Below are 11,179 nucleotides of genomic sequence, written 5' to 3' on the forward strand. Positions count from 1 at the left end.
TCCTCCTCTTCCGGGCAAGACAGCCATAATTTAGAGGTCCCTGGATGAAGTTGGGCTACAAGTTCATGCAGGATACACCTGCCAGATACCAGATGTTCTACACCCAGTGTCCTCGAGTGCAATAAAGAACACAACCACCCACCAGTTGCACATGCCAGAAACAAGTTGGTTATCACCCTTGACTCCTCCGTCTCATTTCCCTCTCTCCACGAACATTCCCATCAATAGCCACAGCCTGATTTTATGAGTTTAATCTATTTCAAATTCTTTCTAGCCCCATGGCCCCACCCTGAGCTCAGACCATCACTATTTCTTGCCCAAACTTCTGCATCTGTCTCCATCCTAACTGGCGTACCTACCTAGCTCCAGTGTCGCCAGCTCAGATCCAATCTGCACATCCCATCCAGAAAGATCTTCCAAAAATATTGATCCCTTCCCTGCTTAAAACCCTTAGGTACCTCCACATTTACTAAAGATGAGGTCCAAACTCCTTTACCCAGCTCACTAGGCCTCCAAGCTCTGACCCTCAGCTAACCCTCCAGCCTCCTGTCTTGCCCCTTCGCTCTTACTTTTTATGCTTGCCTCATCCAAAACATCATGTTCTTTCCCACCTCGAGGTGACAGCCCTTCCCTGACTTTTTATACGGCCATGTACTACTCATTCTTCAGGTTTCCCCACTGTCTCCTCTTACACCACCCTGTCTTTTCCTGCTATAACATTCATTGCACAGTATTATGCCTCCCTTATGTAATGTCTACTTTCCCTGTCACACTAGGAGCTCTGCAATAGTATCCTCAATCCCTAGCAAAAGCCCAGGTGCCAGGTAGGAACACAGCAAGTAATTATTGAGTGAAGGAAAGCTTTGAACATGACACAGATTCGGACGAGAATGCTGAGGCAAATGCAGTGGTTTTTCTCAACTGAAAAATGGGAATAATAATACTCAGTTTTCCTCTGGAAGTTGCCAGAGATCTATGTGGAAGCACTTGTAATTTTGAAGTTCTCTCTATCACATATATGTATTATATATTATAGATAGCAGTATTACATTATTATATGTCATATATATTATATATAATAGCAGTGTTCTATTACTTCACTTGATCCTCACAATACATTTTGAGGTAGGCAACTGTCATTTTCCCACTTTGCATACGAGGAAACTGAAGGAGGACAATGTAAAGCAATTTGCATAAGATCACTTAGCTAGTTGCCAGGGAACAGAGACTTGTCACTGGGTCCCAAGCCCAGGCTCTCTCCACACATCACCACTGCCCCTCCCTTCATCGCCAAACTAGGAAGCAATGTTGTGACACATGCATATTGATATCCTGTGGATCATGCAGCTTGCAAATGTCACTGCTTACCATTTCTGAAGGGTTTTTGGGGGGGAGGGGTGGTGATGGTTTGTTGGTATAAAGTAATAGCAACAGCTTTAGGGTAGAAAGGAGTGGGGTCAGAAGCAATTGACCTTGGGACTGACTCTCTGCTCCTCATCTCTTCCCTTTCTCCCACCCTGGAGCGGTTACCTTGACTGATAGCCCTTCTGCACTATGTAGTTGGACCTTTGCTGCCTCTGAGGTTCCCAGAAGCTGGACACCTACTATTACCTCCATATTTCTGATACTGCCTGTCAGCAGATATTTTCTGAGCTCTTGCTAGGTGCTTTGTCACTGCCTATGGAATCCTGGACAAATGACTTAACCCCTCTGAGCCACAGTTTCCCCATTCTGAAAAATAGGGTCAATAACCACATGGCTGCTGTGCGGATTAAACAAAATAACAGAACAGCTGCCAGTGGGCCGTTGGTGGTGGAGACACCTGCCTCCAACACCCCACCTTGTGTCTGCTAGTTTTCATCTGAGTGCATGGGGATGTCCATTTAGTAACTTGGGGAGGATGGAGAGGAGCTGAGGGGCCAGAAAAGAGAGGAAGAGACTACAAAGGCCACAGACCTCCCTACTGTGCCCTCCCAGGGACATGGAGAGCTGTGGGGCTCAGAGCCTGTCTGAACTGTTCAAGAATGACTGTGAGTTTCTGGGCCTTTTGAGTTTGTATGACACAGTTAGCCCGTGACGAGAAGCTATTCCAAGCTCTTGGTGGGCAGGGGGCTTGGACCATGGAGAGCCAGGAAGGAGGGGAAGAGCAGAGCAGCCATTTTTTTGCTGATCCCAGCTGTGAGGGCTCATATGAGGCTCCTTTTGGGGATCTCCCAGTAATAACCCTAGGGCACTCTAAGAATGTCAATGAAATCATCAAACAGGATATTAGCAACATAAAGGATGAAGGTGGTGCCTGGCACATAGTAGGAACTCAGTATGTGTTTACTTACCTAAGATGTGCACTCTTCAGCATCAGGGCACAGAGCCCCCCCTTGATCCTGGGTCTTCTGGTAACACTGTCTTTGCGCAAAGCATGTTTGTTTCTCACTGTGTCCGGTGCCCCAGGGAACACCCAGTGGAACTGCCCTTCACAGGTCCCCCGTGTGTGGTTATGATGGTGCTTCTCTTTAAAGATTAAATCATTTTTTCCCTTTTCTGCTCAACAAAGACAACAGCCCTTCGGTTTTTGATAAACGTCGCTTTCCTAGTAGCAGGTGGATTTGCCCCAGGCACTAAGAGCTGTGCTTTTAAAACATACACAGGCCCAGCTGTTTGAATCTGCTACTTCTTATTTCTCTTATCTTCTGCCCTGGGGGCTGAGTTTTCTCTGCCTTAGCAGGCTGATAACTTGTGGAAAGATGAGAACAGTTTTAATTAATAGACTAATTAGTGATACAAGCCTTTAATAGCTGATTATAGGAAAGCCATTCCCTACCCCCCAAGTGATTGATTTATTTATTGCTGTTGTGTTTCATTATAGCACAATAGTCAGCTTCTATTTATCTATTGGTTGGTTCAGTGGGACTTTTCCTCTCTTCCTTTCCCTCCTTCCCCTTGCTGATGGTCGGCACGGGCATTATGGGAGAATTCAGACCAGCTGACAAGGGGCTCTGCACAGAAATAAATGTTGGGATTCTGATGCCACTCCATCTTGAGAGGCCATAGCTAGAAAGGGAATAGGAGGTATCAGAAAAAAGAAGGCAGGACAATCCTATCCATATTGTTGACTTATCTCCCCATGGCCCTCCTCTCTAGATTCCTCCCTGTTGCCGTAGTTCACACGCATGTCAGTTACATTCAAACACAGCCAGGGGTGGAGCTTAAAAGCATGCACCGAAACTGACTACCTAGGTTCAAACTTTAGCTCTCCCACTGGCTAACTATGTGGTCTGAGCAAGTCACCTAACCTCACTTTGCCTCAGGTCCCTCATCAGTAATGTGGAAATATAATTGTTCCTTCCCAAGATTGTTGTGAAGATTGAATGAAACAAGACCAGTAAAGCAGTTAGCACAGCACCTGGCATATAGTAAACCCTCAATAACATTGGCTATGATAATCACTACTGCCAAAAATCATTTAACTTATGTAATGCATAGAAGGAACTTGATAAATGTTAGTAGAATAAGTGAATGATTATATCATCATTTTCAAGTAGATTGTGAGCCCTTAAAGTTCAAATAGGTAAAGAAGGGAGGGAATTCCTCCCTAAATCATAAGAAGCTCCCTTTAGTTGAGTGCTTATCCTGGGCTCTGAGCTAATTGCTATTCTCTCATTTAGTCCTTCTATAATCTGATTTTTACCAGCCTTCTTGGATCATGTTTTACTTAAATAGCCCCAATTCCCACACCAAATTTTTAGGGATGCCTGTCTTTACCCCAGGATTTCCAAGGACTCTTGGGGGGTGGGCTGACATTTTCATAATCACTTTCCTTTATGAATTTTTATTCTGAATTCCAGCTCTTTCACCTGCCTCCTGACAATGCCACCCTCCCGTCCCATTAATGTCACTCATAGCAAGCTGAGGACCTTCCTTTGGTCCTTCCTTCTATCCCCAAAGCCCCCAGAACATGGGGCCATTTTGTGTGGGAGATGTTTACTGAAGATCCGAGGCCATAAGGGATAGTTATAGCATCACTTAGAGTGAGTGATAGCTGGAAGTCCCCCCACCGCAATGCCCCACCTCCCTTGTTCCCGTGTCCTCTCTCCTGGCTGTTCCAGTGCTCAGAGCCCTGCCTATAGTCATGTTCCCTCCCGATGTTCTTCTCCTCCATCCTTCTGCTGTCCCCCACCTCTCCCTGAAAACAGCAGATTGCTATTACTTTATAACACGTAAAAATGTAGCTCTTTGGAACCAATGTCTCCATCCTGGGCTCTTTTCCCTCCAGGGTAAGAGAAGGAGTTAAGGAGACGGATAAATGTGAGGGTGCTCAGCTGCTTTTCTTAGCCACAAAAGTTTACCAGAGTGTTTTCCTCCACAAAGGAGCCAAACACCTCTGAGATGAGTTCTGTCCCAGCCTAGAATGAAGAAATATGGTGGGTCATATTTTTACACCAATTTTTCTTCCTGTTACACTGTGGTAATGCTATGAGGTAGACATTATCATATTCTCACTTTTTATCCCGATGAGGAGACTGGGAATTGTCAAAAGTTTATTTTATTTTTTCAAAATAATCTACTCAGAGTTACATGGCTCATTTCAGAGCTGGGTTCTCAATACAGGCTTCTCTGATCCCAAAGCCAGAGAGAATGACCATGACACCATGTGGTCACTTAATGCAGCTCAAGGGGGTCTGAGGTAGACTCCACTCACAAGGCAAAGTTTTCTCAGGAGATTTTTCTGTGGGGAAGGTGTTGTGGGTCATAGGAAGGTGAATTGATTGACTGAAAGCCAAAGACATTAAAACAGTTAGAGCTAGAAATAGCCACGTACCTATAGCTTCATGTACAGACCCAAGGAGTTGTGCTGTTAATCATGACTGAGTGATTACTCCGCCTGTCTCATTTGTTGGTGCTGCAGTTGCTGGTTTTTGTTGCCCTTTACTCAACCTTGGGTAGGGGTCTCCTCTCTAGAAAAATAAAGCTGATTTCCTTTGGCTTGTAGACTGCTGACTTCATATGTAAAACATCACATTGGTTGCCCATCCATGTTTAATTAAGAAGACTGGCCTGGTAGCTGAGGGTCTTACAAAGAGCTCAGTAAATAGCTGTGGAATAAATGAAAAAATGCCTCTTCACCCACTTTGTCAGTTTTCTCCCCAGAACCTAAGGCAAGATGGGTGAGTTAGGCAGCACCAGATGAAGGTGCATCCTTCCCAGCTGGGCAGATGGCTGAGATACCAAAATTATCAGGGATGCAAGAACCTCCCTGGGAAAGGTGAGGTCACCAAAATGGAGGGGGAGGGGCAGAATTCACCACAACATCACAGTGTGACCTTGGTTATGTCATCTCTAAAATGGGGATTTTGACCTTATCACATGATTTTCCCCCAGTTGAGTGTGGTAATGGAAATGTACCATAATGACTTTTATTATTACTTCTTCAGTCTACTATAATCTGGTTTCTGCCCTCTCACACTCCGATGATTGCTTTCACCAAAGTTTCCAACCAGCCCCTTTAAAAAATTATTAATTGATTTGAGAGACAGAGATCAATATTTTGTCCATAATTAGGCACTCTTTGGTTGCTTCTTGTATGCACCCTGATGGAAGATTGAACCCACAACCTTGGTGTATTGCAATGATGCTCTAACCAACTGAGCTACCCAGTCAGGGCCTCACTCCTGTTTTGAACATTCCTTTCCCCTACTGCTTGGCAGCATTTCACAGTGTGTGCCAGGCATTCCTCCATGACAAGGTTTCTTCACTGGTTTCTCATGGCCCCATTTCAGTGTTTGCATATCTCCATGACTGTTCTAAGTCTCCACTGAGACATCTTTATTACTTACGTGCTGCTGCATAACAAATTACCCCCAAATGCAGCAGCTTGAAACAGTATTGATTACCTCAGGTGGTTTCTTACAGTCAGGTATTTAGGAGCAGTTTACCTGGGTAGAGCGTCTCAGCTGGGTTGTTTTGCTCTGAATCACTCATGAGATTGTAGTCTCATTCATTCATTCACTTATGAAGGTCTCCATCCAAGCTCTTGCAAACTCCCTCATGTGGCTGTTGGCAGGAGGTTTCAGTTCTTCACCACATGGAGCTCTCCACAGGACTTCTCAGGACATGACTATAGCTTCCCCCAAAGTGAGTGATCCAAAAAAATGAGTGTATGCGGCTTCGATGAAAACCACAGTGTTTTTACAACCTAATCTTGGGAGTGATGTAGTATCACTTCTGCCCTTGTCACACAGACCAATGATGCTACAATGTGAGAGAGGTTTATACAAGCCTGCCAATACAAGAGGGCAGTACTAGGGGCCATCCTGGAGGCTGTCACCATGGCATCCTTCTTTGTTGACTCTTAAAAGTCAGTGTTCTCCAGGGTTCCATCCTCGCATCCCCTCCCTTCTTATTTTCCACACACATTCTTGATACCACAGTGCTCTCCAGGACCTTCAATTACTATTGCTAGATTCTAAAGACACCTAGTCCCCATCTCCAGCACAGTTCCCTTTTGGAAACTTCAGCTTGTGCACTCCCTGTTGTATCCCAACGCCACCTCAAAGCTCAGGCACACCATATTGCACTTGCCCTCATTCTTCTGATCCTGTTTCTCCTCCTGTGTTTCCATCTCTCCAATAGCGACACTGTCCACTCTGTTGTCAAGCAAGAGGTCAGAAGATCATTCTTCACTATCCTTTCTCCTTTCTCTCATATCCAACCAGTGTGGTAAGCTTCTTTGTTTTTTTCATTGTTTTCTCCATCTTTTTCTTTTGAAAAATTTCAAACCTACGGAAAGGTTAAAAGGAGAGTAAACCAATCCCCAATTGACTAGATGACTTCATGTAGATTCCCAGGTGCTGAATTTTTGATGTCACCTTTGCTTTCTTTCCCCTTTCCCTCTCTCCACATACGTGCTTCTTTCCTAATAACACTGAGATGCTACTCGCTTTTTCACTCTCATTTTCTCATGGATGTACAACGTGTGTGTGTGTGTGTGTGTGTGTGTGTGTGTGTGTAGTTTGTGTGTCAATATGCTGTATTGTGGAGATTATGACACTTGATCCCTGAGTACCTCCGAGCGTATCTCCTAAGAATAAGGATATTTCCCTCTGTAACCACAATGCCATTATTACACCTAAGGACCAAAGCCAGTTGCTTATATCTTCTCCCTGTGTCTCCGATTTAGCCACTTTTCTTCAAGACCTAAGCTTCCCTTTCCTTCCATAGTGCAGTCACCTTCTGGCTGGTTCCTATTTCAGTCTGGGCCCCACCTCCTGCCACAGTGAACTTTCTAAAATGGGTATCTGGTTATGACACTTCCCTATGTCAGACTTTCCAGTGGTCCACATTTCTGTTTATTACCTTTATAAAAAAAAACACACTTCACCTGGTCTATGAAGCTCTCCTCATCTAGACCCGTCTAGAGCAGCGCCACTCCCTGGAGATATAACATGAGCTACAAATGTAATTTTAAATTTATAGTAGCCCCATTGTTAAAGGTAGGAAAAAAGGTGAAATTAATTTTTAAAATATATTTTATTAAATCCAATACATTTAAAATATTATCATAGCAACATAAACTATATATAATAAAAATTATTAGTTACATTCTTTTTTCTAAGTCCTCTAAATCTGGTCTATAGTTGACATGTACAGTGCACATCAATCCAGATGCTAAATTTTCAGGGATGAAAGTGAAACGTATTTTTACCAAACAATCAAGTTGTATTTAACAAAAAGTTTTTTATGCTGCTCCTGTTTTAAAGTTTGAATTAATTAAAATTAAACCAAATGGAAAGTTCTGTTTCCCTTCCACACTAGCCACGTTTCAAATGCTCAGCAGCCATGCATGACTCCGGGCTACTGAAGGAGGGCGATTCCAGAGCGCTTCTCGAGGTGTGGTCCAGGGCCCCCCCAGGACCTCTAAACATTTCCAGGAGGTCTGTAAGGTCAAACTATCTTCATAGTAACATGGAAATGTCATTCGCTTGTTTCACTGTCATTCTTTCACTGGAGGCCGCCTGACGTGCAGTGCGACAACACACTGAACACAGAAACGTATGAGAGAATCAGCAGTTTTCTACTCGGCCAGATATTGAAGAGATTTGCCAAAATGTAAAACAATGCCACTCTTCTCCCTAATTGATTTTACTTTGGAAAAGCTGTTTTTTAAACTAAAATATGTGTTACTTCTATACTCACATAACGAGATAATGTTATTTTTTAATGAATGTTAGTTTTAATGAATAATTTAAAATTTTCTTAGTTTTAATTTCAGAGACAGTAATTATTAATAGATATAACTTTCAAAATCAAAAGCTCTCTGAAGTCTTCAATAACTTTTAATGGTGTAAGAAGGCTTTGAGAACAGCTGGTCTAAAGCCTGCTTAACTCTCCAACCTCATGGCTAATAATTCCCCCACCCCACACCCCTCATATTTTTTGCATGAACTTCCAGTTTCAGACAAGATGAAGCAGATACATTTCTCCCTATTTCCCTGGCTAAGTGCTTCTAAAAACTCTGGGGATTTTCTATAAAACAAATATAAGAAGACACTGAGAGGTAAAAAGAAGGTGATTAGGGACCTCTGGACTCAAGGCATTACAGGGCACCAGGGTGGCACCAGCAGACACCTAGTGGGGAGCCTCAACTTTCACTCCGGCCCAGAAACTATGAGACACCCACCCCCCAACAGGTGCCGACTGCTGAGTGGGGGATCCTGGCCTTCTCCCCAACCTGGTGGTAACCAGATGGTGCTCCACCAATGCAGTCTCAAAGCGACACTGCTAAAACAGGAGGCTGAAATAAGCTCCAGAGTCTCATAACATCAAACTCCAAATGTCCAAGATACAATTGAAAATCACTTGTTCTACCAAGAACCAGAAAAATTTCACCTTGAGTGAGGAAAGATAATTAACAGACACCACACTTGAGATGGCAGAGATTCTGAAATTCCCTGACAAGGCTTTTAAAACAGCTATCATAAAAATGCTTCCATGGGCAATTATAACATGCTTGAAATAAAAGAACAAATAGAAAATCTCAGCACAAAAATAGGAGATATAACGAAGAGTCATGTTTTCTGCTTGGACCTTAAACGAACCACTCACATTTCTGGAATGGCGGCCCTCCCGTTGCTCCTGGACCAAGGCTCCTTTCTCTCTCTGGAACACCCATCTCTCTCCTCTTTTCCCTTGTAAATCCTGCTTGTCCCTTAGGGTCAGCTGAGATGTCACCTCTTCTGGGCAGACTTCCATGGCTTACATGCCTTTCCCACCTCGGAGCTCCCAAACCACAGAACTTACACTCAGTGCTACTTGTTTGGTCACCTGTCCCTCCCACCGCCAGTGTAAGGTCTTGACTGAAGGGATTATGTCTTATCCCAGGTGCCTGGCTTATAATAAGCACTCAAAAAATTGTTGAAAAAATGAATAAATCAATGAATAAATGGAAACTCTTCCGTGGCTCTCTCTTTCCTGTTGAATAAAATTAAACCCCGTGACCTGCCATTAAATGCCCTGCACAAACTGACACATGTGTTTGGTACTCAGATTCCCTTCACAACCCTTCCTCTCAGCCATACTGGAAACACATCGTTTTTCAAAAGTGCCTTATGCTTCCCATCTCAACATATCATGTTTGCTCTTCTAACAGCCTCAAATGTTCTCGCCATTTTTATCACCCAAATCTTATCCATTTTTGCAGCACCACTCGAATGACCCAGCCCCGGATCTTCCCGGCTAGGAGGGGTCCTGCTCTCCTCTGTATATAAAGCACAGTTAGTCTTTTCTTGTGTTATTTCTCACTTTTCCACCTTGCATCTGTGTTTGTTTGTTTGTTTGTTTGTTTGTTTGCATTAGTGCACTTGTAGTATTCTAGATTCAGATAAATTCTTATCTTACTGATTTTTGCCTCTGCCACTGAGCCTCTAGCATAGCCCCTTCTTACTCTCTGAGCTTCAGTTTTTTATTCTGAGATAATAGTACCTACTTCATAAGGTTTCTGTGAATATTCAGTAAGACACACTATTTAAATTTTGGTATAGCATCTCAATTTTGATACAGTAAGTACTCAATAAGTGTTAGCTATTATGATGATTATGATGATTATCTGGAAAATTAAATGGACTAAGCAAGTCCCTTTAAATTCCACCTTCAAAACATCTTTTAAATTCTGTATCACCTCCCCACTGCCATTACTATCACTCTGCCCCCAGCCATAAACATTGCTCTTGCTGTTACCACTGTAGACTACCTGCTCGCCTTCCTTCCACTCTTGCCTCCCAACCTCTATTCTCCACTAAGCAATCAGCATGATCTTTTAAAACAATAAAGCAGATCATCCCTGGCTGGCGTAGCTCAGTGGATTGAGCGCGGGCTGGGAACCAAAGTGTCCCAGGTTCGATTCCCAGCTAGGGTACATTCCTGGGTTGCAGGCCATGACCCCCAGCAACCACACATTGATGTTTCTCTCTCTCTCTCTCTCTCTCTCTCTCTCTCTCTCTCTCTCCCTCCCTTCCCTCCCTAAAAATAAATAAGTAAAATCTTAAAAAAAAAAAAAGCAGATCATATTACTTCCCTGCTCAAAATCCTCCAATGGTTTCCTGGTCTACTAATAAAATCCAAACTTCTTACCAGGGCCCAAAGGTCTAATGTAACTGGCCTGCGTCATTCACGCCTTCACACATTCTGATGCAGCTGCAAGGGCCTTGTTGCTGCCTTCATCAACTGTGCTTCTTGCACTTGCCAGGCTTTGCATCACAGGGCTTTGAACTTGCTACTTCCTCCCTTCATTTCAAGTGAGCTATGCTCTCAATTCTTACCTCCTTGAAACTAACTACTATGTGTCGAATACCAATCATTATTCTCAAAATTTTTTATATTTTTCATAGCTCTTAATACATGTATATTTACTTAGAAAAATGTGTTGGTTTATTGTCTTTCTCTTCCACTAGAATTGTAAGCTCCGTGAGGATTTGTCCGCTGCTCTGTCCCCCACCTCTAGAACAGTGTGTGACACATACTAGGTGTTCCCTCAGTCAGATTGCTGAGTGGCTGAGTGCTGGCTGTGAACTCTTCCGATGGGCACTTCAGGAACAGAAACAGCATTCTGTTGCACACAATTGCTCACCTGCCCTGCGTCTTTGTGAAGAGGAACAGTGGCATGATCTACCTAAAGGGGATGGGATAG

The sequence above is a fragment of the Phyllostomus discolor genome, chromosome 14 (genome assembly GCF_004126475.2).
Source record: "Phyllostomus discolor isolate MPI-MPIP mPhyDis1 chromosome 14, mPhyDis1.pri.v3, whole genome shotgun sequence".
Classification (NCBI taxonomy): domain Eukaryota; kingdom Metazoa; phylum Chordata; class Mammalia; order Chiroptera; family Phyllostomidae; genus Phyllostomus; species Phyllostomus discolor.